Source organism: Papio anubis, chromosome 2 (assembly GCF_008728515.1).
Source record: "Papio anubis isolate 15944 chromosome 2, Panubis1.0, whole genome shotgun sequence".
Classification (NCBI taxonomy): domain Eukaryota; kingdom Metazoa; phylum Chordata; class Mammalia; order Primates; family Cercopithecidae; genus Papio; species Papio anubis.
Genome location: NC_044977.1, coordinates 124,235,607 through 124,260,501, shown reverse-complemented (window position 1 = coordinate 124,260,501; position 24,895 = coordinate 124,235,607). Strand labels below are relative to the sequence as shown.

Sequence of the window (24,895 nt, the reverse complement as noted above, 5' to 3'; positions counted from 1 at the left end):
TAAACCATAATAATATTTCATTATTGTTGTCAGAGTATTAGTACAAATAACTGAATATCACAGGGTAAAGTAACAAGTAATATTTTTAGCTATATGTTTTCAAACACACACACATACACACACATGTATGCACAGAAAGTCAAAATCAAAATATGGTTACAGAATCCTGATCAGATTTGTGTTGCATCACTGACTATTGCAGAAACAGCCACTCAGCATCCAGCTTCAGAACTTTCCCTATAGAAAAGTAAGTATCATACCCCACCTGCTATTTTAATACCCATGGGGAAGCGCAGTCTAATCAGGCTTAGGCAGCTTTGGCCAAGTTATCCCAGATGAGGGCATTACCTTAATTCATAATTCAGTGAAGGTGTATCTGTAGGGGGCAGAGATAACACAATCCATTTACTCTGTTTTGTGATGATCCAATTTGATATAATGCTAAAATCTGGATCTAAGAAAATTAAAAGGCAGTGAATCCTTTTCCCTAGTCTCTCAAATATCAGATGCTTTAAGTAAACTGTTGATAAATTTCAGGTTACCTCAAATTCTGATTTAATTTTTCAAGTCTTTATGCTGTAATATTTATATTTTTGAAACAATATGCATAGATATTAAGTAATAGTATAGATTATAGGTATACTGAGATAACTTAGTAGTCAGTCTGTTTGAGACTAGGCATGCACAGAAAGTTGCATCTGAATGTTTATTAAACTTGGTGAGGTTATTAATAATGTAATAATAGAACCACAAACATAAATTCAAAAAGTTTAGCATTTCTGAATATTTATACTTGATTTCATAGCTTGATACACTGCTATACATTTACTCTGATCTGAGTCCAAAGAAATATTATTATTTTCCACTTTAACCTTTAGATTTTACAACTACTTGTCATTAGACCATAGAAACATTTCTTCCTGGAGAAAGCCTCCAAGGAGGGGAGAAACAACCTGAATAATATTAAGAAGTTCCAAAACAAGAACTTCGCAAACTGGAGTTCAAAGACTTTACTATGGCTTCTCATATAACATAGAGTTCAAAGTAGCCATATATGGGATTTAGGAACATAATTTTTTAACTATGTTCCTCCTCCTTGAATCTTTCTTCCTCTAGTACAACATGGTTACATCCTCTCTCCTATATGATTTTTCCATCTTTCGAACCTAGTACTGGGATGTCTTTAATCATCTCACTGTGATGTAGTATCACTTACCCTTTCTGTGCTGCAGTCTGTTTATTGGCTTTACTCTTCTTAGTATCTCTTGTCTTGTCCTCCAAATTCCATCTTTTTGTGTCTAAAGCAAATCTCACATTAATCTCCTTGTTCAAGGCAACTGCAGATTTTACAAAACCTAAAGTTCATGCAATTAGCAAAGAAATAGTAGACTATGCAGGGTAAATGTGGACTAGTCCTAATATGAGAAGGTCTACGACTCCTGTAGGTCATTATCAAACTGCCAGGTTTCAACAAAATAATCAATAATCGCCAAGTAAAAACACATTGAACCAAAAGTGTGGGTGAGAGGGAGGCAGATTAGAGGTCCCTGTCTTTAAAGTAATAAACGTTGGAGAGAATTAACTGATTGATGAACTATTAACATCTTTCATTCATTTAAATACTGATAAGTAAGAACTTGGTGAAGGGTGACAGAAAAAATATGGGCCTTGTAGACTGGTTATTTGCTTGTTTAAAACTTCAGCATATCCAAGAAAATCACTTTGACTTTATGAAAGTGAAAAAGTATCAGAAGATACTCTTCAGCTAAACAGTAGCAATTAAGACTTTCTTCACAGGATGTGAAACAAAAAGCATCATTACTATTGGATATAGTGTTTCTATTTTTGTGAGATTAATGATTAACCAGTTTATTTTCTTCTCTTAAAATTTCTTTTGAAAATGAGCTAAAAATCCACCTAATTACTTTTGATGGTTGTGATATAAGAACAAATACACAGAGTTGTTTGATCTTCATTTCTAGTGAGCTAGGATCAAAATCACACCCAACCCTTTAGCAAACCATATTCTTTCTTGGACAAATGAATAAACTTATATCATTGTTTGTGAATGAGGAAAGAAGATAATATGTTTTAATTTAATGGGAAGGGATATAGCATGATATTTGTATATAATTGGAAGCTCAGTAAATAGCTTTTGAAACTGATCATGTAATCTGTTGAGGCATTCCCTTCAAGTCCTAGCTTGGTTTCACATGGAATAAAACAAAAGTATTTCTTTTATTTTAAATAAGCTTGCCATATTATTCTTCACCTTGAGTAAGCATCTAAAGAGATTGAAGAACCACTGCAGATGATGTTCGACAATTACTTACATTATGGATCATGCTATGGATACAGTAATTTTTATCTTTAATTTACAGAGATTATATAAATTAAACAGTAATGTCTTTGTTTCATTAAATAATTCCAATGGAGCTGCATAGATCTAAATATGAGGGTATTACCTCAGTTGTCATTGTCAATAGTTTTATTACTACCTCTTTATTTTCTCCACAAATTAGAAAAACCCCAAGAATAGTGCACAAAAGTGCAGATGCCATAGTCAGACTGTGTTTAAACCTTGGCACTGCTGCATAATTGCTGTGGGACGTTTTGCCTTCACCAACTTCTCTGTGTTTTCACAGATAATGGTAGTACATTCCTCAAAAGACTGATGAAATGACTTAACTTTACTAATGATTAACAGATATTCAAAAACATTCCTGGCCTGGCATAATAACTCAGAAATATTAGATATGTAAATTGAACATTATTACATTTTACACTCAATATTTGTTTCACTTAACCACTTTAAAAAATATCTTCAAACTCTACCTTCTTTCACTTCAGATCTACAATTTGGGATAATTTCCCTTGAAGACTTTCAAATCTTTAAATAGAATATATTACGTGTAAATTCTCTGGGTTTATTTTTTTGACTAAAAACTATCTTTACCTTCCTTTATAATATGCAATGCTTTTGTATGCAGAACTAAAGTTTATATTTTTCTGACAACATAAATGATATTATCCTTAGGTCTCAGGGCTTCTATTTTTACTGTGAAGAAGTGTGTTGTCAATCTAATTGCTTTACTTTGGAGATTCTTTCTTTATATCTTCTCCACTCACCCCCATTATACACATACAATCACTTTTTCTTTCTTTAATTCTTTTGTTTTAATTTTCAGGTTTCAGTGCCATGCATCTAGGTGTGAATTATGTAACTACTCTACTTTGATGTTTACTCTGCTTGGAGCCCAGTGAGTATCCAAGGTTTAAAGATTGACGGCTTTTACCAATTCTTGAAAATCAATAGCCATGGTCTCTTCAAGTCCTGACCTCTCATTTTTTTGTTTGTTTGTTTTGTTTTCTCTTGCTAGAGGGTTTGGGTAGTTTTTTTTCAAGTATCTTAATTTTTTTCATGTTTTCTATTTTTTAATTATTTAAACTTTAGTCAGAATAATTTCTTTAGATATTTCTTCCACATCACTATTTTTCTATTGAACTATATATAATCTGCCACCTAACCCTTTTAAGTTATAAATTCTTGATAGTGAAGATAGTAAATTTTTAATGAACACATAATTGTACATATTTATGAAGCACAATGTAATGCTTTAATATATGTACACATTTTGCAATGATCAAATTAGAATAATTAGCATATCCATCATCTTAAAGTGTTATAATTTATTTGTGATTAGAACATACAAAATCCTCTTTTTTAGCTATTTTTTATATACAATACATAATTTTTGGTTGTAGTCACACTTCTGTGCCATAGGACACTAGAAATTACTTTTCCTTTATGATCGTAACTTTGTATCCATTGAACATTCTCTTTTCATCTTCCTCTCCCTCCTATTTTCCCCAGTCTCTGATAACCTGATAACCACTGCTTTATTCACTATTTCTATGAGACAATTTTGTTTTTTTAGATTTCACATAAGAATGAGAGCATACTCCGCTTGTGTTTCTGTGTCCAGCTTCTCTCACTTAACATCCTTAAGATTCATCGATGTTGCAAATGACAGGATTACATTCTTCTTCATGGCTAAATAGAATTCCATTGTGTGTATATATATCACATTTTCTTTATTCATTTAACTATTGTTGAATATGTAGATTGATTCCATAACTTGCTCTGTGAATTGTGCTACAATAAACATGGGAGTGAAAATATCTCTTTGACATACGGATTTCATTTCCTTCAGATAAATGCTCAGAAGTGGAATTGTTAAATCATATGACAGTTCTATTTTTAATTTTTTGAAAAAACTTTATAATGTTTTCCATCATGGCTGTACTAACTTACAGTCCCACCAACAGTGGTAATGCTCTCCTTTCCTCTACGTCTTCACCCAAACTTGTTACCTTTTTTCTTTTTGATAATAGCTATTCTAAGTGGAGTCAGGTGATATCTCATTATGGTTTTGATTTGTATTACCGTTATGATTAGTGATCTTGAGCACTTTTTCATAAAGGTCTTTGGCATGTGTTTTAAGCAGATTACTTTTTGTAGTGGATTTGTTTGAGCTCCTTATATATTACAGATATTAAAACTTTTTCAAATGTATATACCATATAAATGTTTCATCTATTCTGTAGATCATCTCTTCACTCTGTTGATTGTTTTCTTTTTTGTGAAGAAGTTTTATAGTTCGATGTAATCTCATTTGTCTGTTACTGCTTTTGTTGCCTATATTTTTGAGGTCTTATCCAAAAGATCTTGGCCAGTCCAATGTTATAAAGGATTTTCCTTATGTTTTCTTCTAGTCGGTTCATAGTTTGGGGTTTGACATTTAAGCTTTTAATTCATTTTGAGTTGATTTTTGTATCTGGTAAAACATAGGAGTACAGTTTCATTTATCCACTTGTGGATATCCAATTAACCCAGGACCATTTATTAAAGAGACTATTCTTTCCCCAGTATGTGTTCTTAGAACCTTTTTTAAAATCAATTGACCACTATTGTGTAGACTTATTTCTGGGTTCTCTATTGTGTTCTATTAGTGTCTGCTTTTATGCAAATACAAGGTTGTTTTTGGTTATTATAGATTTGTAGTATGTTCTGAAGTCAGGTAATGTGATGTCTCCAGTTTGTTTTTTGTTATTTGTTTGTTTTTCAAAATGTCTTTGACTATTTGGGTATTTTGTTATTCCATATAAATTTTAGAATATTTGTTCTATTTCTGGGGAAAATGTCATTGGTATTTTAATAGAGAATGCATTGAATTTTTAGATTAATTTAGGTACTATGAACATTTGTAGAATACTAAAGCTTCTAATCCATGAACATGGGATATATTTTCATTTATTGTTTCCTCTTCAATTTATTTCATCAATGACTTATTGTTTTAGTGTAGAGATCTTTCACCTCCTTGGTTAAATTTATTTTTGATCATGTTATATATTTTTGTAGGTATTATAAATGAGATTATTTTCTTGATTTCCTTTTCAGGTATTTGACTATTATATAAAACCACTATGATTTTTCTATGCTGATTTTATATTCTGCATCTTTATTGGATTCATATGTCAGTTCTAACAGAGTTTTGGTGATTTTTTCCTTCTATGTTTAGAGCAGGTCATCTGCAAATAGAAACAATTTGAGTTCTTCCTTTCCAATTTGGATGCCTTTTATCTTTTTCTCTTGCCTAATTGCTCCGGCCAGAACTTCCAGAGCTCTGTTGAACATAAGTGAGAAAAGGAGGCATCTTTAACTTGTTCCAGTTCCTAGAGAAAAAAAAAAAAAAAAAAGGTTTTAACTTTTTTCTTTTTCCGCATGACATTAGATGTGGTACTTGTTTTATGTTGCCTGTACTGTGTTGAAGTACATACCTTCTATACCTAATTTGTTGACAGTTTTCATTAGAATAAATGTTAGGTGTTTGGTAGAATTTATCGGTGAAGCCATGAAGTCTTACGCTTTTCTTTTGATGGGAGTTATTCTTTATCTTTCTTTAGTACATATTCAAATTTCCATTTTTGATGATACAGGCTTTCTATTTCTTCACAAGTCATTTTTAGTAGGTTGAATATATCCAGGAATTTATCTGTTTCTTCAAGATTATTCAATTTTTGGCATATAATTGTTCATAATAGTCTTTGATGATCCTTTGTGTTTCTGTGGTATTGGCTGTATTGGCTCCTTTTTCACTTTTTTTTTTTTTTACTTTTTTGAGTTCTCTCTCTCCTTAGCTAGTCTAGCTTAGGATTTGTTAACTTTGTTTATTTTTATAAAATAAAATTTGTTTATTGATATTTTACATTTTGTTATTTTGTTATGCTCTTATATTTACATTCCTTCTACTATTTTTGATTTCAGTTTGATCTCGTTTTTCTGGTTCCTTGACATGCAGTGTTACGTTGTTTATCAGAGATCTTTCTACTTTCTTGATGTAGGTGTTTATTGCTATAAACTTTCTTCTTAGAACTTCTTTGCTGCATTCAAAAAGTTTTGTTCTGCTGTGTTTCATTTTTTTTTTTTAATTTCTCAGCAAATATTTCAGTTTCTCTTAATTTCTTCTTGACCCATTAGCTATTTAGGAGCATGTTGTTTAGTTTTCAGATATTCAAAAGTTTCCAAAGTTCCTCTTCTTATTGATTTCTAGTTTTATACCATTGTGATCAGCAAAGATACTTGGTATGATCTCTGGGTTTTTTAATTCGTGAAGTTTTTTTGTTTTTGTTTTTTTTTTGGTCACAATAAGTAATTTGTCCTAGAAAATGTGCAATGTGCAGTTGAAAATAAGATGTATTCTTCAGTTGCTGCATAAGATGTTCTGTAAATGTTTGGTAAGTACTTTTGCTCTAGAGTATTGTGTGTATTCACTATTTCTTTGTTGCTTTGCTTTATGTTTAAATCCATTGTTGAAAACTGAGGTGTTGAAGTCCCCTACTATTATTGTAAAATCTATCTTTCCTTTTATACTTAATAGTACTTTCTGTATGTATTTGGATGCTCTCTTAGGGACATATACATTTTTAATTGTTATATCCTCATTGTGAATTGGATTTTTATTATTATATAATGATTTTTTGTCAATTTTTACAGTTTTTGGCACAAGTTTATTTTATCTGGTATAAGTATAGCTACTCTTGATTGCTTTTGGTTTTCATTTTCATGGAATATCTTTCTTCAACCCTTCATTTCCTGTCTATGTACATCTTCACAGGTAAAGTGAATCTCTTTTAGGCAACAACTATTTAAGTCTTTTTTAAAAATTCATTTAGCCACTCTGTATATTTAGTCTATTTACATTCAAGATTATTATTGATAGGTGAGAGCTTATTCCTGCCATTTTGTTAATTGACTTTCTGGTTGTTTTGTAGATCCTTTGTTTCTTTCTTCCTCTCTTGTTGTTTAGCTTTGTGGTTTGATGCTTTTCTGTGGTGCTAAGCTTTGTTTTATTTGTTTTTGTCTTTGGGTACTTGTTGAAACTTCTTTCATTGTGGTTTTTATGGGAATAATATTAAAATTTTGTAGTTATAATAGACTAAGCTAATAACTTTAATCAAGCAAAAATATTCTTGAGTTTTACCCTTCCTCTCACAATTTAAATTATATTGATTTAATTGACATGTTTATATATTATGTGTTCCTTACCAACTAATTATTTCTGTAGTTGTTTTTGATCATTTTTTACTTTTAATTATTACACTAGAGATTTGAAAGTTTTACATAGCACCATTACAGTATTGAAGTATTCACAGTCTGATTATGAGTTTACCCCTACAAGTGAATTTTATACTTTCATGTGTTTTATTGATTGTAATTATTATTAGATGGCTTTCAGTAGTAGCCCTCCCTTAAGCATTTCTTCCAAGGCCACTCTCATGGTGATGAATTCCCTTCGCTTTTACTTGGAAAAGACTTTATTCCTCCTTTGATTCTGAAGAATAGCATGGTTGGGTGTCGAATTTTGTTGTTGAGTTTTTTCTTTTTCTCTTATCACTTGGAATTTATCACCCTATTCTTTCCTGACAGTTTGGTTACAATGTGCCTAAAAGAGGACCTTTTAGCATTGAATCTATTTGGGGACCTTTGAGTTTCCTGAATCTGGATGTCAATCTAACTCTTAAGATTTGGCATTTTTAAAATTTTATATATATATATATATATTTATTTATTTATTTATTTTTGAGACAGAGTCTCACTCTGTCACCAGTCTGGAGTACAGTGGCGCCATCTCGACTCACTGCAACCTCCGACTCCCTGGTTCAAGTGATTCTCCTGCCTGAGCCTCCCGAGTAGCTTGGATTACAGGCACATGCCACGTTGCCCAGTTAATTTTTGTATTTTTAATACAGATGGGGTTTCACCGTGTTAGCTTAGGATGGTCTCAATCCCTTGACCTCATGATCTGCCCACTTTGGCCTCCCAAAGTGCTGGGATTACAGGCAGGAGTCACTGTGCCCAGCCACATTTTTTGTTATTATTTTGTCAGATAGGTTTTCTGTGCCTTCATCCTCCATCTCTCCTCCCTTTGGGATTCCCACAATGTGATGATTTTGTGTGTGTGTGTCTGTGTGTGTGTGTGCAATGGCATCCCATAAGTCCCACAAACCTCATTCAATCTTTTTATTATTATTTCTTTTTTTTCATTCTGAGTTATCTCAAAATACCTACCTTCAGGATTAAATATGTATATTTTTGTATTCTGCTCATTCTAGCCTGTTGTTAAAATCCTCAATTTTATTTCTATTTAATTTGCTGAATTCTCCAGTTCCAAGATTTCTGTTTTGGTTTATTTTTGTAATATCTATCTTTTCATTGAATTTCTCATTCAGCATAAATTGTTTTTCTGACTTATTGAATTATATATTTGTTTTCTGTTATATCTTATGGAATTTTCTTAAGATCATTATTTTGAATTTATTTTCAGTCATACATTTTCTTTTCTTTGAGGTCTGTTACTGGATAATTATTGTGTTCCTTCGGTGATGTCATGTTTCTTTGCTTTTTCATGTTTCTTGTGTCTCTTTATAGATATCTGTGCATCTGGTGGAAGAGTCACTTCTTCTAATTGTATGAAGTAGACTTCATAGGAAAAGGTTCATTCATGTAAATGGGTTCCAGGATGTTGGTTGGGTAAAGCGGATTGGGCTTTGGTTCTGAATGGATGTAGTAGTGTAGTCTCTATGCAGTTTCTTCAGCTGTAGTCCATATCAGGAATGTCTCAGTATGTTTAAGTAGACAAGGCTGCATGAGTTTGTGGCAGTAGTGCTGCTGCTTTGTCAGGAACAAGCTTGTTGGGCTGACTCTCAGGTTGGTAGCATGTTTCTGGACATGGTAAGTCAGCAGGTTCATGGACTGGCTTGGCTAGAGTGAGGTTGTTGGTTTTTTTTCAGGTCAGTAGCATAAACACAGGGTGTCAGCAGGTTCAGGGACTGGCTTACTAGGACTGAGTTCACCACGCTGTTTTGTTGGCTGAGATCATTGACACACAGTGAATGGCTCAGTGGCTCAAGGATGGGCCTGCTATGTGTCAGTCCACCAGGCTGTTTCTCTTGCTGGGGATATTGGGTGGGCTTGCGGGGGGAATTTATACCAGGCTATTTTTCCCTACAGGGACATGAATGTACTGTGGTTCAACTAGCGTGTGGGTGAACTCACTGGGAAAGTCTGTCAGGCTACTTCTCATGCCAGGGACATAGGCATATGGCATTGTGCTTAGGAGCTATGCAAGTCACAACTGTTTGGAGGCTCAGTCTCCAAGCAGCTAGGGACATGCATTGTGGCCACCTGTGCCAGTAAGGTAAAATGAAGGTGGAGTTTCAAGATGGACAGAGGCAGTGGCTACTGGCCCATAGTGCAGAGTATGCTCCAGCAGCAGCTCAGGTTTCAAGATGGTGCCGTGCTGTATTAACTTGCATCCTAGGAGTGGAGAGTGCACAACATGAGCTCCTACCCTGGAGCAATGCAGTCATGTGAATTCCAGGAAGTTCCCCAAACTGCATTTAGGGACTTTAAGGGTTGCATAATTCTCCTGTAGCAAGAACTGCAAGTACCTTCAGTGGTAATCGAGGTTATTGGGGGTCTCCTGCCTACTTTTTCCTGCAAAGGAAAGTCCTTTCAGGCTTCAAGTTGATCCTGGAAAGGGAGATAGGGGAGGAGAGTCAGAGTGCTTTGCTCTTCTCTCTATGCTACCATTCTGGGTTTGCGTGCTCCACAGGTTTTACTACTTACTTGCTACACTACGGCTCTCTCCTTCAAACTTTCTCTCAAACTTGTCTATTTGTTGGTTTGGTTCTTTTCATTTCTTTAGCAGGTCACCTGCAGATACTTCCGTCCTCCTTATTTACATCCAAAAAATATATAAAAAATTCATTTTCTAATAATTTTTTTCAATGAGGTTTTAAAATCCTATAGGTACTCTTAATTCAGAAAAAAAAAAATTCCTAGATGGACCAGATTGTAATTTCAGATTATTATGGATAATATTCATCTATTCAACACCTTCTTTTTATATTAAATAGTTAAATTATGAAGTCCACATTTTAATGTAGGGACTTTTTATTACACTTTACCTTTGAAGAGTCTTAGAGTTTATGATTTGTTGTCCATGAAGCCATCAGAGTGGATCCCAAGATGTGAAGTGGATCTCTGAGTACGGGACAATGAAGTTGAACTCAGAAAATGGAAGAAGATTCCAGGAAAAAAAGTAGATTTTGGAGCTCACTTTCCTCATTTTCATTCACTCACCTACTTTCCCAACAAGTGCATCTCTGCAGATTCCTTATTACCATACCAGTTCAGCAATGCCTTTTAAGTTTCACTTAACACATTTATTTCTTCTCATTGGGGAAGATCATTCCAGGTATCTAGTCAGCCATATTGAAAAAGACATTAGCTGATATTTATTTACAAGAAAAATGTCACTTGAAACTCTCTTTCATCCCAGAATTTCTGTCTAAAACTGTTTCTGTCCTACCTTAGGATGTAGTTCTAAAGGTTAAAAGTGTAGTTTTATTTTGGAGTGGCCAATTTAATTGAGATAGCCAGGGAGATCTCTGAAGAACTAAGAAAGGGCAAAATCATTTTATTCTTTATGTTAGTGGAGGCATGTATAGACCATTCTCCCAACTATTTCCTGTTTATATTTCCACCTCCTTATCCTTAAAAAATAAAAATCATAAAATTAAAATTTAAAAGAAATAATCAAATGATGTACAAGTTACCACCATGGACTGAGATAAAAAGGCTAGAGGATATTAGGATAAACACAAATAAATAAAACTGATACTTTGGCATCGTTTGGGAAAGGAGCTGGTTGTGATTTCACAAAAAAATCAAGGCTAGTATTTCTAAGCCTTCATGAACAGGAAGCCATAAACTCAAACTTCGGTGAAAAAGAAATTCTTTAAGTCTTGGTACCTAAAGAAACTTTAATCAGTACATGTTGGTTCAACTGGATTTTGAGCATGATTGAAAAACAGACACTCGGGGCCCTATTCATATTCATATTCCAGAGCTCGTTGTGTTTTCCATTTGATTTAATCTGATGAGAGAATATGCTTGGTCAGCTGCGAACAGCATGTTAAGAATTATTTTTAACTTAGCTGATAAGGTACGTTTGGTGGGTGGGGAAAAGAGATCCTCAGACTGAGCTTACATGAGATTTGTCACCTGCTAAGCTCCACAGTTTAAAATAACACCCTGAGCAAAACACTGACTTTTTTTTTACTTCACCAATTTTATGCGTATCATCCCTCACAAATATTTAAAACTCACCTCATTCAAGTAATCCTATATATATATATATATATATATATGATTTTTATCTATTTTCAGAAAAGTTAAAGTCAAGTTAGAGGTAAGACCATAAACACAGAAGACTAAAAATATATATATATATATTTTTTTACTAGATTTGTTGTAGAAAAATAGATCATCATTCAGATTCAGTTTTCTTTTCTTTTCCTTTCTTTTTTTTTTTTACGAGATGGAGTCTTGCTCTGTCTCCCAGGCTGGAGTGCAGCGACATGATCTCAGATCACTGCAACCTCTGCCTCCTGGGTTCAAGCAATTCTCCTGCCTCAGCCACCCGAGTAGCTGGGATTACAGGCACCTGCCACCACGCCCAGATAATTCTTGTACTCTTAGTAGAGATGGGATTTCTCCATGTTGACCAGTCTGTTCTCAAACTCTTGACCTCAGATGATCTGCCTGCCTCAGCCTCCCAAATTGTTGGAATTACAGGCGTGAGCCACCACGCCCAGCCCTATTCAGTTTTCAGTCATGCCTTCTCAGTCTTCTTGTGTTTATGGTCTTACCTCTAACTTGACTTTAACTTTTCTAAAAATAGATTAAAAAATCATTATATGTGTCTTCTCTATCAATTTATGATGTCTGATATCATGCATTCCATAAATTTTATTGACCAATAACATAAATATGAATCAAGTTCACATCTTGTTTTTATTACCTCAATGTTTAAATGTCCATATAAAACTTTAAAAATTAACACAATGTAGATAATTAAGGTTGGAAAGTGCATCTTCCAAAACATATTATACTTTTCAAGTAAACCCTTAGACATTTAAATTCTAATTAAAATGAGAAAAAAAATGTTTCTTCAAGGCTTTGAAATTTTTAATTAATCTTTGTATTTAAAAACTATTAATAATCACTTTATGCAATTATTTTAACAATATTTTCAAATTAGGCAATTAAAATAATTTAATGAACCAATTTAAATTATGTTTAGCATAAGTGGTCTAATGTCTAAAACGTTATCATTATTCATAGTGATAAAATTAATAATAATAAATATTTCTAAAATCTGTTATATTATGTGTGGGAAATTATGAACAGATCTGGAGCAAAGGCTGTGGGATATAGAAGGATGATAAAGCTAAATAGATGGGGCAGTAGATTGATGAAGATCTGTGCATGCAATGAATTCCTAAGATGTTTCAGCAGCTTGTGTTCATTGATGACCTCTTATATATTAGAAATTTTACTAATGTAAATATGCAAGAGATGTAGGCTTAAATATTAAGAAAGGGAATATCTTGGTCCAGTTAGGCTGCTACAACAAAATACTATAAGCTGAGTGGCTTATAAATAACAGAATTTGCTTATCATAGTTCTGGAGGCTGAGAAATCCAAAAATAAGGTAAATTTGGTATCAAGTGGGTGCCTGTTTTCTTGTTTATAAGTGGTATCTTCTCATTGTGTCCTCATATGATACAAGGAGCTAGCTAGCTCTCTGCAGTCTCTTTTATAAGAGCTCTAATCCCAATCATGAGGACTTTGCCCTCATGGCAGGACCTCCCAAAAGGCCCTACTTCTTAATACATCACTTTAGTGGTTAGGATTGTAGCATATTAATTTGGGGAGCCTAAATATTTATACCACAGCATGAAATTACTCAATTAGTTTTGAAATATTTATCTGGAAACCATTTTAATATTTAAAAGCAGTTGTAGAATAGAGAAAGATTAACACTAGATAAAAGTAATTAACCTATTATAATATTTTTATTTAAAGGATAAATTAGTCAGTAGCTGATAGAATTGTATAAGTGCCTTAGGTTTAAAAAGCATTCCAGAAATAGAATGGATAGTGCTGGTTGACTGATTTCAGATGGGCAAAATGATTTAGACTAAGATTGATTTCGTAGTGCTAGCAGCAAGAATTATGACACAATAACATATTTTTTCAACCTACCAAAAAGAAGTTGACAAGCTTCCAGTACATAAAAGGAGTAGATTGTTGATGAGTTGTGATAGATTTGAAATTTTCTCTCTATGTTTATCAATAAAATTCTATTTTTCAAGTAAAACTTAATGGATAAAATAGATAAAACAGCATTTTATTAAAATATTTTTCTTATATGCATTCAAATTTGCTTAAAACAATTAAGAATTTACATTTTTTATTAAAAAGCCTGTCAAATACTAAAATGAAAATTCATTAGCTGTAATTGAGAGATGACTAGATACAGTAAAGCAAAGTATCAGCAAATTTAAATATTGACCAACAGTATTTACTCAAGTCAAAGTAAAAAAAAAAAAAGAAAAAAATAGTAATAAAAAAAGCAGATCCTAGATTACCTCTGGGATTGTATTAAGCTTCCTGAAATATGTATAACTGGAGTCCTAGAAGAAAATAAAAATAAGAAAAGGGCAGTCAAAATACAAACAATATAGTAGTCAAAGTTTTTCATACTGTAAATAGATAGTATTCACAGAATTTAGAAACCCAGCAGAACACAAGCAAGATAAATAGAGAGGAAACCATTCCTAAGAGAAGAGAAAAGTCAAACTGCTAAACCATAAAGCTATGGCGACAATGTTAAAATTAGCCAGAGAAAAAAGATGCATAACACACAGGAATACAGCTATAAAAAGTAGAACTGAAGACAGTAGGACATCTTTAATGTTCAAAAAAGAAGAATTAAAAACATAGAATTTTTATATTTAAAAAGCATTTTGCTCAAAAGTAAAGAAACTTCCTGATAAATAAAAACAATGAACACATGCTGCTCAAGAAAAATACTAGAAAATATATGTGATAGATATTCAAATACAAAGAAAAGAAGTTATAACGTGCAAACGTCACACCTAAGAAAGCTGATGTAGCTATGCTATAATGAGAAAGGCAGACCTTAAGATGAGTTGTACTGACAGACTGAAAAATGTGTAATTTTGTAATGATAAAAAATACAATTCATCAGGAAGAAATCAATTCTAAAGTTTTATACACTTAATAATAGTTTAGAATACATAAAACCAAAAGGAACAAAAATAAAAGGGGGAAATAAACAAATATATAATTATAGTTAAAAATGTTAACACTCCCCATCAGTAATTTGTAAAATGAGTGTCCTCAATTCAGTAAATGTTTAAAAGACTTGAAAATCACTATGAACCAACTTAATTAATATTTATTAAACATTTCACCCAATAACTGCAGAATAAACATTGTTTGCAAGTTCATAGGGAATGTTCACAAAGGCAGACTCCATGTTGGGGCATAAAATAAGTCACAATAAATGTCATGTGATTAAATCATGTAGAGCATGTTTTCTAACCACAGAAATATTTAATTAGAAATATAAAGAAATGCATGTAAATAAATCCCAAATGCTTAAAAGTGTTATAAAAGTAATAATACATTTAAAAAATAATACATATGAGTCAGGAAAGACATCACAAAGGAAATTTTTTAAATTATTTAAATCAAATGATAATAATACAATATAACATAATTTGTTATATTGCATATATTATTATATACATATATTATAAATATACATATATTAAATACATATTAAATATACATATATAAAAAAGCTATATCTGTTATAGAAATTTAATTTATAATTTAAAATTCCCTTACATAGATAATTTCAGGCCCAGTTTTCCCCAGTGAAAAATTATATCAAACAAATAAGGAACAAAGCAATATTCCTCATTTGATTTTTTGAAGCCATTATAATTCTGATTCCAAAATCTGAAACAATATTACGAGAAAATAAAATTACACACTGATAAAATTTATAAACTTAGGTGCAAAAAAATAAAAATCCCCAAAATGTTAGCATGTCAAATATGACAATATATTTACAAGACTAAAAGTGTAAGGCACTAAGTAGCAGCAGGTTTTATTCCAGGAATGAAAACTTGATTTAACATTCAAAAATCAATGTAATCGGACAGCAAGTAATGCAGGTTGGATGTCCCCTCCAAATCTCATTTTGAGATGTAATCCCCAGTGTTGGAAGTGGGGCCTGGTGGGAGATGTTTGGGTTACAGGGATAGATTCTTCACTTCTCACAATAGTGAGATAGTGAGTTCTTGCAAGATCTGGTTGTTTAAAAATGTGTTGCACCTCCTCCCACCATTGATCCTGCTCTTGCCATGTGACATACCTGCTTCTGTTTCACCTTCTGTCATGAGTAAAAGTAGATGCCACTGCCATGCCTGTATAGTCTATAGAACTATGAACCAATTAAAATTCTTTTCTTTATAAATTACCCAATCTCAGGTATTTCCTTAGAGCAATGCAAGAATGGCTAATACAGAAAATTTGTACCAGGAATGGAGCATTACTATAAAGAGGCCTGAAAAAGTGGAAACAGCTTGGCAACTGGATAACTGGCAAAGGTTGGAAGAGTTTGGAGGGCTCAAAAAAAGACATAAAAATGAGAGGAAGTTTGGCCCTTCTTAAAGAGTGGTTAAGTGGCTGTGAACAAAATGCTGACAGTAAAAGACAAAGTGAAGTCCACCCTGATGAGATCTCAGATGGAAATGAGGTAGTTATTGAGAACTAGAGCAGAAGTCACCCATGTTATGCTTTAGCAAAGAGCTTGCCTGCATTGTATTCATGTCCTGGGGATCTGAGAAAATTTACACTTAAAAATGATGACCTACGGCATCTGGCAGAAAAAATTTTCTAAGCATCAGAGCATTCAAGATGTGGCCTGGCTGCTTCTTAGAACCTGCACTCAGATACAAGAGAAAAAAAAAAAAAACAACAACAACAACAACAAAACCTTGACTTATAGTTTGAATTTATATTTGAAAGGGAAGCAGAGTGAAAAACTTTGAAAAATATGCAGCTTGGCCATGTGGCAGAGAAAGAAAAAGCATTACCAGAAGAGGAATTCAAGCAGGCTGTGGAGCAACCACTTATTAGTGAGACAGGCATAATTAAAGAGCAAGGTTACTGATAGCTCAAACAATAGGGAAAAGGCATTGAAGGCATTTCAGAGATCTTTGTGGCAGCGCCTCCCATCATAGACTTTGAGGTTGAAAAGGAAAGAATGGTTTCCTGGGCCAGACCTAGGACCTCTCTGCTCTGTCCAACATCAAGACACTCCTCCTTGTGTTCTGGCCACTCCAGCTCTAGGCAAAGTTCAAAGAGCTCTAGGTTTGGCTTGGGCTACAACTGCAGAGGCTGCAAACCATAAGCCTTGACAACTTCTACATGGTGTTAAGCCTGTAGGGGCAGAGTGCAAGTGTGAAAGAGGCTTGGCAGCCTCTGCCTAGATTTCAGAGGATGTATCAGAAAGTCTGGGTTCCCAGATAGAAGTCTCCTTCAAGGGCAGAGCCCTCACAGGAAACCTCCACAAGGGCAGTACAGAGGGTAATAATGGGTTTGGGGGCCCCACACAGAATCCTCACTACGGCTCTGCCCAGTAGAAATCTGGGAACTGAGCCACTGTTCTCCAGACCACAGATTGGTAGATTCCCAGGCAGCTTGTACCCTGCACCTGGAAAAGCCGCAGGTGCTCAACACCAATCCGTGAAAGCAGCCATAGGGTCTGTACCCTGCAAAGACACACTGACAGAGCTTCCCAAGGTCTTTGGAGCCCACCCCTAGAAGCAGTGTGCCTTGGATGTGGGATATGGAATCAAAGGAGGTTATTCCAGAGCTTTAAGATTTAATGACTGTCCTGCTAGGTTTCAGATTTACTTGGGGCCTGTGGACCCTTCCTTTTGGCCGGTTTCTCATTTTGGAATGGGAATGTTTACCCAGTGTCTGTACCTCAATTGTATCTTGGAAGTAAATAACTTGTTTTAATTTTACAGACTTATAGGTAAAAGATAATCATTTCTAAATGAGACTTCGGAGTTTGAAATTGGGATTGGTACTTTTGAATTAATGCTGGAATGAGCTACGACTCTGGGGGACTATTGGGAAGAGATTATTGTATTTTGGAATATGAGAAGGACATGAGATTTAGGGGGCCAGAAGTGAAATGATATGGTTCAGAAGTCCCTTCCAATCTCATGCTGAGATGTAATTCCCAGTGTTAGAGATAGGGTCTGATAGGAGATGTTTGGGTCATGGGGGCAGATCCCCCATGCCTTGGTGCTATCCTCACAATTGTATGTTATCACAAGACCTGGTTATTTAAAAGTGTGTGGCACCTCCCACCCCATTCTGGCTGCTACTTTCACCATGAGACATGCCTGCTCCCTTTTTGCTTTCCACCATGAGTGAAAACTCCCTGAGGCCTCCCCAGAAGCTGGGCAGATGCTGGCACCATGCTTGCATAACCAGCAAAAACATGAGCCAATAAAACTTTCTTTCTTTATAAATTATCCAGTCTCAAGTACTTCCTTATAACAATGAAAGAATGCCCTAACACATAGAGGGAATAAAAGAGAAACACAGAGTTACCTCAGTAGATACAGGAAAAGTATTTGTTAAAATTCTACAACCATTAAAAAAATAAAAACATAAAAACTTTTGTGACTAGAAAGAAACTTTATCAGTTTGCTTAAGAGCAATTGTCTATTAAAATATATATATAAAGTCACGATATGAAAAAAGACTTTCCACTTATATAAGAAAGAAGAAAAAGATCTTCACTCTTATGTTTCTGCAGTGTTGTAAATCCTAGACAGTGTAAAATGTATGAAAAATATAAAATATAACACAAAAGAAGATATTAATAAGTAAATTTAATAAGATATGTAAATTCTCAAATTTAAAAATTTATTTGACACAGGTATGAAAGGATGTGTTGTACATGAAGTGAAAGACTCTATATAGTTAAAATATTAATTTTCCAAATTTATCTATAAATTCAGGGCCACCACAGTTGAAATCACAATTTTTGTTGTTGTTGTTGCTTTGTTTTCACTTAGCTTTTTAGAAGCATTTTCAATTCTATTCTGAGAATTCTATGAAAACAAAAATTTCTAAAACATCTGCTCTACAAAAAGGTGGAGCAAAACTTCCTAACCCTTAAGTGGCATGGGTTACACATAGTGACATTCATTCAAAGAGTACTCCATGAAATTAAAACTCTCAAAAACTTGAGTATAGGAGAAACATAATATAATAAAATCCATATATGAAAAACTCACAGCTAGTATCACACTAAATTGGGGAAAACTTTCCGCTAAAATCTGGAACATAATAAGGATGCCCACTGTCACTTCTGTTATTCAACATAATACTGGAAGTCCTCGTTAGATAATCAGAGACAACAGAAAAATACAAAGAGTATCCAAATTAAAAAAAGAGGAAGTCAAATTATCCATATTTGCCAATGACATAATATTATATTTGGAAAAAATCTAAAGATTCCACAAGAAAACTTTTAAATCTGCTAAGCAAATTCAGTAGAGTTGAAGAACACAATATCAGCTTACAAAAGTCAGTAGCATTTCTGTATGCCAACAGTCAATAAACTGAAAAAGAAATAAAAAGTAAACTTATTAACAGTAGCCCAAATAAAATTAATACCAAGGTATTAGCTAAAGAAGTGAAAGATATCTGAATAAAAACTGTAAAACAATGATTAAAGAAACTGAAGAGGACACAAAAACGGAAAAATATTCCATGTTTATGGATTGAAAGAAGGAATATTGTTAAGATGTCCATATTATCCAGTGCAATCTACAGACTCAATGTAATCCCTGTCAAAATACCAATGACACTCCTTATGGAAATAGAAAAAAATATATCTAGATTGTATATGGAACCACAAAAAAAAATCAGAATAGACAAAGATACTCTAAGCAAAAAGAACAAAATTGTAAGAACTACAGTACCTGATGTCAAATTATACTACAGAGCTATAGTAACCAAAACAGCATGTTACTGACATAGAAGCAGACACACAGACCAGTGGAACAGAATAGACAACCAGGAAACAAATCCACAAACTTACAGTGAACTCATTTTCAACAAAGTGCCAAGAATATTCACTGGGGAAAGAACAATCTCTTCAATAAATGGTGCTAGGACAACTGGATATTCATAACCAGAAGAATGAAACTAGACCCATATGTCTCAACATATACAAAAATCAAATCAAAATGGATTACAGACTTTAATCTAAGACAAAAACTGGATGAAACTGGAGGTAATTATGTTAATTAAAATAAGCCAAGCACAGAAACACAAGCATCACATGTTCTCACTTATTTGTGGGATCTAAAAATCAAAACATTTGATCCTATAGAGATAGAAAATAGAACAATGATTACCAGAGGCTGGGAAGGGGAAAGAAGGGAGGGTGGGGGTGATGTGGAGATGGATAATACATACAAAAAAATGGAATAAATGAATGAATAAGACCTACTATTTGATTGCACAGGAGGGTGACTATAGTCATTAATTATTTAATTGTACATTTTAAAATAACAAAAGGTATAACTGGATTGTTTGTAACACAAAACATAAATGCTTGATGGGATAGATACCCCATTCTCCGTGAGGTGCTTATTTCACATTACAAGTCTGTATCAAAATATCTCATGCACCCCATAAATATAGAGAGCTATGATGTACCCACAAAAGTTAAATATTAAGGAAACAAAGAACACTGTATTGATAAGTAGAAAAAATGGGTAAATTCCCAGTGGAAAAACCTGATAATTATTACCTCATCCAATTAATCAAGGTTAGCATTAATTATGATATCATACTAATAACATGGGTTTTTGATAAAATGCAATGAGAATGGCACTTCACCTTTCTGTCCTTCACATATATATATATAAAATATATATTTTTTAGGATTTTGACAAATGTGTACATATTTTATATGATTACATCATTACATCTTCAAAATCTACATCCCAAATAGACAAAGAGCATTAAATATATATGTATATATTCTAAGAATGAGAAAACATCCTACATACTCAGTTGAGAGACATTTTATAAACTAGTTGTCCAGCAGTCTACAAACTGTGAAAATTGTCCAAAATGTGAGAAGTCAAGAAAACTATCACAGTCTATAAGAGACTAAAGAGACATAACAAGTAGATGTTATGTTACATCATGGACATTATCTTGAAACATGACAAAGCAATTAGATACGTCTAAGGAAATTTGAATAAAGTATGAACTGTAGTTAAAAATGTAGGTATCAATGTTAGTCCATTAGTTGTGATAAATGTACTGTACTTATGTACCATGTAAACAATTAAAAAATTGGGAAGTGAGTATGTGAGAACTTTATTTCTCTGTGCAACTTTCCTGTACATCTGAAACTATTGTAAAATTAAAATGTTTCTTTTTAAAAAGCTTTGAAGAGTCATAACAATATTCAAAGAGGAGAACACCATGTGGGATTTCAGGGTTTACTCTAAAGGTACATTAATCACATTGGCGTGGTATTGGCATAAGGATAGATACATACATCAATGGAACAAGTAGAGAGTACAGAAATACATCCACACAGATATAGTCAATTGATTTTTGACAATCATGCCAAAGTAATTAAATAGGTAAGGTATAGTATTTTAAATTACAGTGCTGAAACAAATTGCTATCCACATATAAAATAAACAACATTATTTCAATCTCTACCTATAAAATTTGCAAGAATTAATTCAGTATGGATTATAGAATCAGATATATAAACTAAAAGTCTAAAGCTTCTGCAAGTAAACATAAAAGAACTTCTTTATAAACTTTAGATGGAGACATGTTTCTTACAATTCAAAGCATATTAAACATAAAGCAAAAAGTAGATAAATATAATGCCTTAAAATCTAAGTAATATTTTATTTAAAACTACTCTTAAAGAAAAAGTCATCTGCCTACTGGAATTAAATACTCACAATGTTAGTCTGACAAAGAATTTATTTCTAGATTATATACTAACTCCAAAAAATCAATAATAAATGACAGACTTCAATTTAAAAACTGCATGAAGTTCTTTAATACACATGTTATAAATGAAAATAGAGAAATGGCCACTGAGTTCATGAAATTATGCTAACATAACTAGTTATAAGAAAAATGCAAACTAATTAATTGGTCATAGTGGCATGTAACTGTAGTCTCAGCTACTCAGGAGGTGAGACAGGAGGATGGCTTGAACCCAGGAGTTCAAAGTTGCAGTGAGCTCTAATTGCACCACTCTACTCCAGCTTACACAACAGTATGAGGTCCTGTTTCAAAAATCTCAAAAATGAAAAAAAAAAAAAAAAAAACATAGAACATGATAATGTCAAGTGCTGCTGAAGATGTAAAACAAAAAAAATATATATATGTTGCTTGGAACTGTCCTATAGAGTCAAATACATAACAACAATAAACCCAGAAATTCTAGTTGGAGGTATTTGCCCAAGAGGAATGAAAACACACAAATATGTGTACATAAGTGATCAGAGCAAGTTTAATCAGAATGGTAAACAAAATAACCAAAATGGTTATTAAAGGGGGAATAAATATAAAAGAGTTATTCTCATAAAATGGAAATCATATTTAGCAATTAAAAATAAGCAGCTACTAATACATGATTTTGAGTGAAAGAAGCAAGAAAAAAGGTGTGCATACCTTCTTCTGTTTATAAATTCCTACTAAGCAACAGCGATAGGAAAATAGTTGTTATCACGGAGGATAGATAGGGGTTGACTAGACAGGCACATGAGTACTTTCTGGGACAATTGTAATAATCTTTGTCTTATTTGGGATGTAGATTTTGAAGTTGTGATTATGTAATCATATAAAACGTGTACATATTTGTCAAAATCCTAAAAATCATACACTTAAAAATGCCTGCATGTAATTGTACAAATACAATGCCCAATTTAAAATGCTAAAATTAATTTTAAATATTCTTCTTAATTGGCTTTTACTTACATTTATTTAATTATAGATTGTGTTACTATTTTAACTATATTTGTGTTCTAGTTTATCAGTGAATATTATGTTATACTTTGTGCTTGTGTATATTTTTCTTTTTTATTTCTATTATGTCTTAATAGATATAACTTACCATTTATTTAACTTATTACTGCACATATTTTATAACTGTTATTTTAACTTTTAATATATTAAATCTTTATATTCATTTTATTGTGATTTCTTTCTTTTTTTTTTTTTTTTTGTAAGCATAGAGAGGCTTTTTCCATTAGAGGTTAGGTAAATATTATTTTCTAGTTCTTCCAGCATTTTTAAATTAATCTTGTTAGTTCCTTTGTAATTTACTTTTTTGTCTGTCGAAATAAAGAATATCAATTTTTTTCTAATTTCTAGTTGATTATAGCTTTTTTTCTGTTGATGTATAAAGCATCTTGAATAAAATAAAGTATATTTCTGGGCTGTTTTAATTATCTCTCTGGTGTAATAAAGTAACACATATTTTAGCTTTTATAATGTATTTATATAAGAAAGAGTAATTCTCTCATTACTCATCTTTGGTAATAATTTACATATATGCTCCATTCTATTCTCTTGGAATAACTTTAATGTCTATATATCGAGGTAAATCAATGACATTGTAAAATTCATTAAAATTGTATTAAGTCTACACATTAAATGGTGAACTTCTGACATCTTACTCTATTTTTGTTCTCATTAAGGAAAATGAGACTTTCCTCCACTATTTTTTTCCCTTCATGTAATTTAAGAACATTTTGCTTTTCCATTTATATCTCTGATTTAGTTTTATGTACTGTAATTATATTGTTACATTTGAGTGAAAATATTTTCATTTTAACTTAATTAGCTTTTAATGTTACATAGGAAGTATTTGTGTCCAAATACTATAATAGTGCCTCATATGAAGAGTAATGTTGATTTCTTGATACAGAGTCACAGCTTTTATTAACTTTTTATTTTATTACATTGTATATTGGGATACATTTTCTATGATATTTGCTTTGAAAGGATAATTAATTGAAGATTCTTCAAAGCTTAGTATATGATGTTTTCACATTAGATTCCCATATTTCATTTAACGTTTTATGATACAATTATATTTTTAGGACATGGAGTCCTAATAATTTTATTTTAGAAATATAAAGAGAACTCAAAAATTTAGTTTTAATTTATCCCCAAGTTCTATTTATATGACTGTAGAAAGCATAGTGAACGGTTTAGAGAATGCTAAGAACTGGAAAGATATATCATAAGAACAGGAAAGGTTTTAAAGGGTTTCTGAATAGCATACAGATGGTATTACAGTAACCAAAATACTAGAACATAGTGAATGACATCTCAGAGCCCACCTGTGATAAGGTGGTAGTCAAGATAGGGATCATTTTTCACTGACAGCCTTTTCCTGAGAGCCTGCCAGTACAATGATAATCGGGAGAGGAAAGAAGAGGGGAAATAACCAGTGTGACTTGAAAAAAAAAAAAAAATGGTCCTATAGCCTCTTCCAAATCTCTTTCCATCCAACTTTGTTCCAAACGTGATGTTTTATCCTGGACTGAAAACAGAGAAATTCTCTCTAACAAAGTAGAGTAATTTTCCTGAAAATCTTTGGACTTGTAGACAGGGAGTTCAGCCCCAGACCCAAGCCTCATAATTTTGACAGCTGGGAGGAGAGAAAACTGAGCATCTGTCTGTTGAAGTGAAAGCTGTCATGTCATGAGATCTGCCTGGAAACAAATGTATATTAAAGGAAAAGCCCAGCAAAGGCATATGAAAGCCACAAAGCCACCTATGGTAATCAAAGTCATTACCCATTATAAATAGAAAATTAAAGAAAATCAAAGTACTCAAAAATAAGCATCAATGTGAACTTGAAATACATGCAATCTCGTGAGAAAAAGAAGTACTTGAAAAGATTCCAAATTAGCACCTTCAATGATATTTTTTGGAAGATAATCCACCTACATGAATTGGTTGGTTTGAAAAAGGAAAAAAAAAATAGTATTCAAAAATAGAAGAATAGGCCAGGCGCGGTGGCTCACGCCTCTAATCCCAGCACTTTGGGAGGCCGAGGTGGGCGGATCACAAGGTCAAGAGATGGAAACCATCCTGGCTAACATGGTGAAACCTCGTCTCTACTAACAATACAAAAAAATCAGCCAGGTGAGGTGGCGCGCTCCTGTAGTCCCAGCTACTCAGGAGGCTGAGGCAGGAGAATCGCTTGAACCTGGGAGGCGGAGGTTGCAGTGAGCCAAGATCACACCACTGCACTTCAGCCTGGTGACAGAGCAAGACTCTGTCTCA

The 24,895-nt window shown here is 33.0% G+C and overlaps 1 long non-coding RNA gene across 12 annotated transcripts in view; it reads right to left on the bottom strand.

Moving 5' to 3' along the window:
* The window catches only part of LOC103882209, a 107,519-nt gene that overhangs the window by 67,880 nt on the left and 14,744 nt on the right, over positions 1-24,895 (bottom strand). For 6 of the 12 annotated variants that reach the window (XR_004182224.1, XR_004182231.1, XR_004182225.1 and 3 more), the window contains exons 2-6: positions 14,065-14,109; positions 10,709-10,827; positions 10,534-10,609; positions 1,217-1,298; positions 349-376 (exon numbers count right to left, since the gene is read on the bottom strand). This is a non-coding gene — a long non-coding RNA (uncharacterized LOC103882209). Of the gene's footprint in view, positions 1-348; positions 377-1,216; positions 1,356-10,192; positions 10,300-10,533; positions 10,610-10,708; positions 10,828-14,064; positions 14,110-24,895 lie in introns of all 12 variants that reach the window. The other 6 variants (XR_004182228.1, XR_004182229.1, XR_004182232.1 and 3 more) reach the window with 4 other exon arrangements.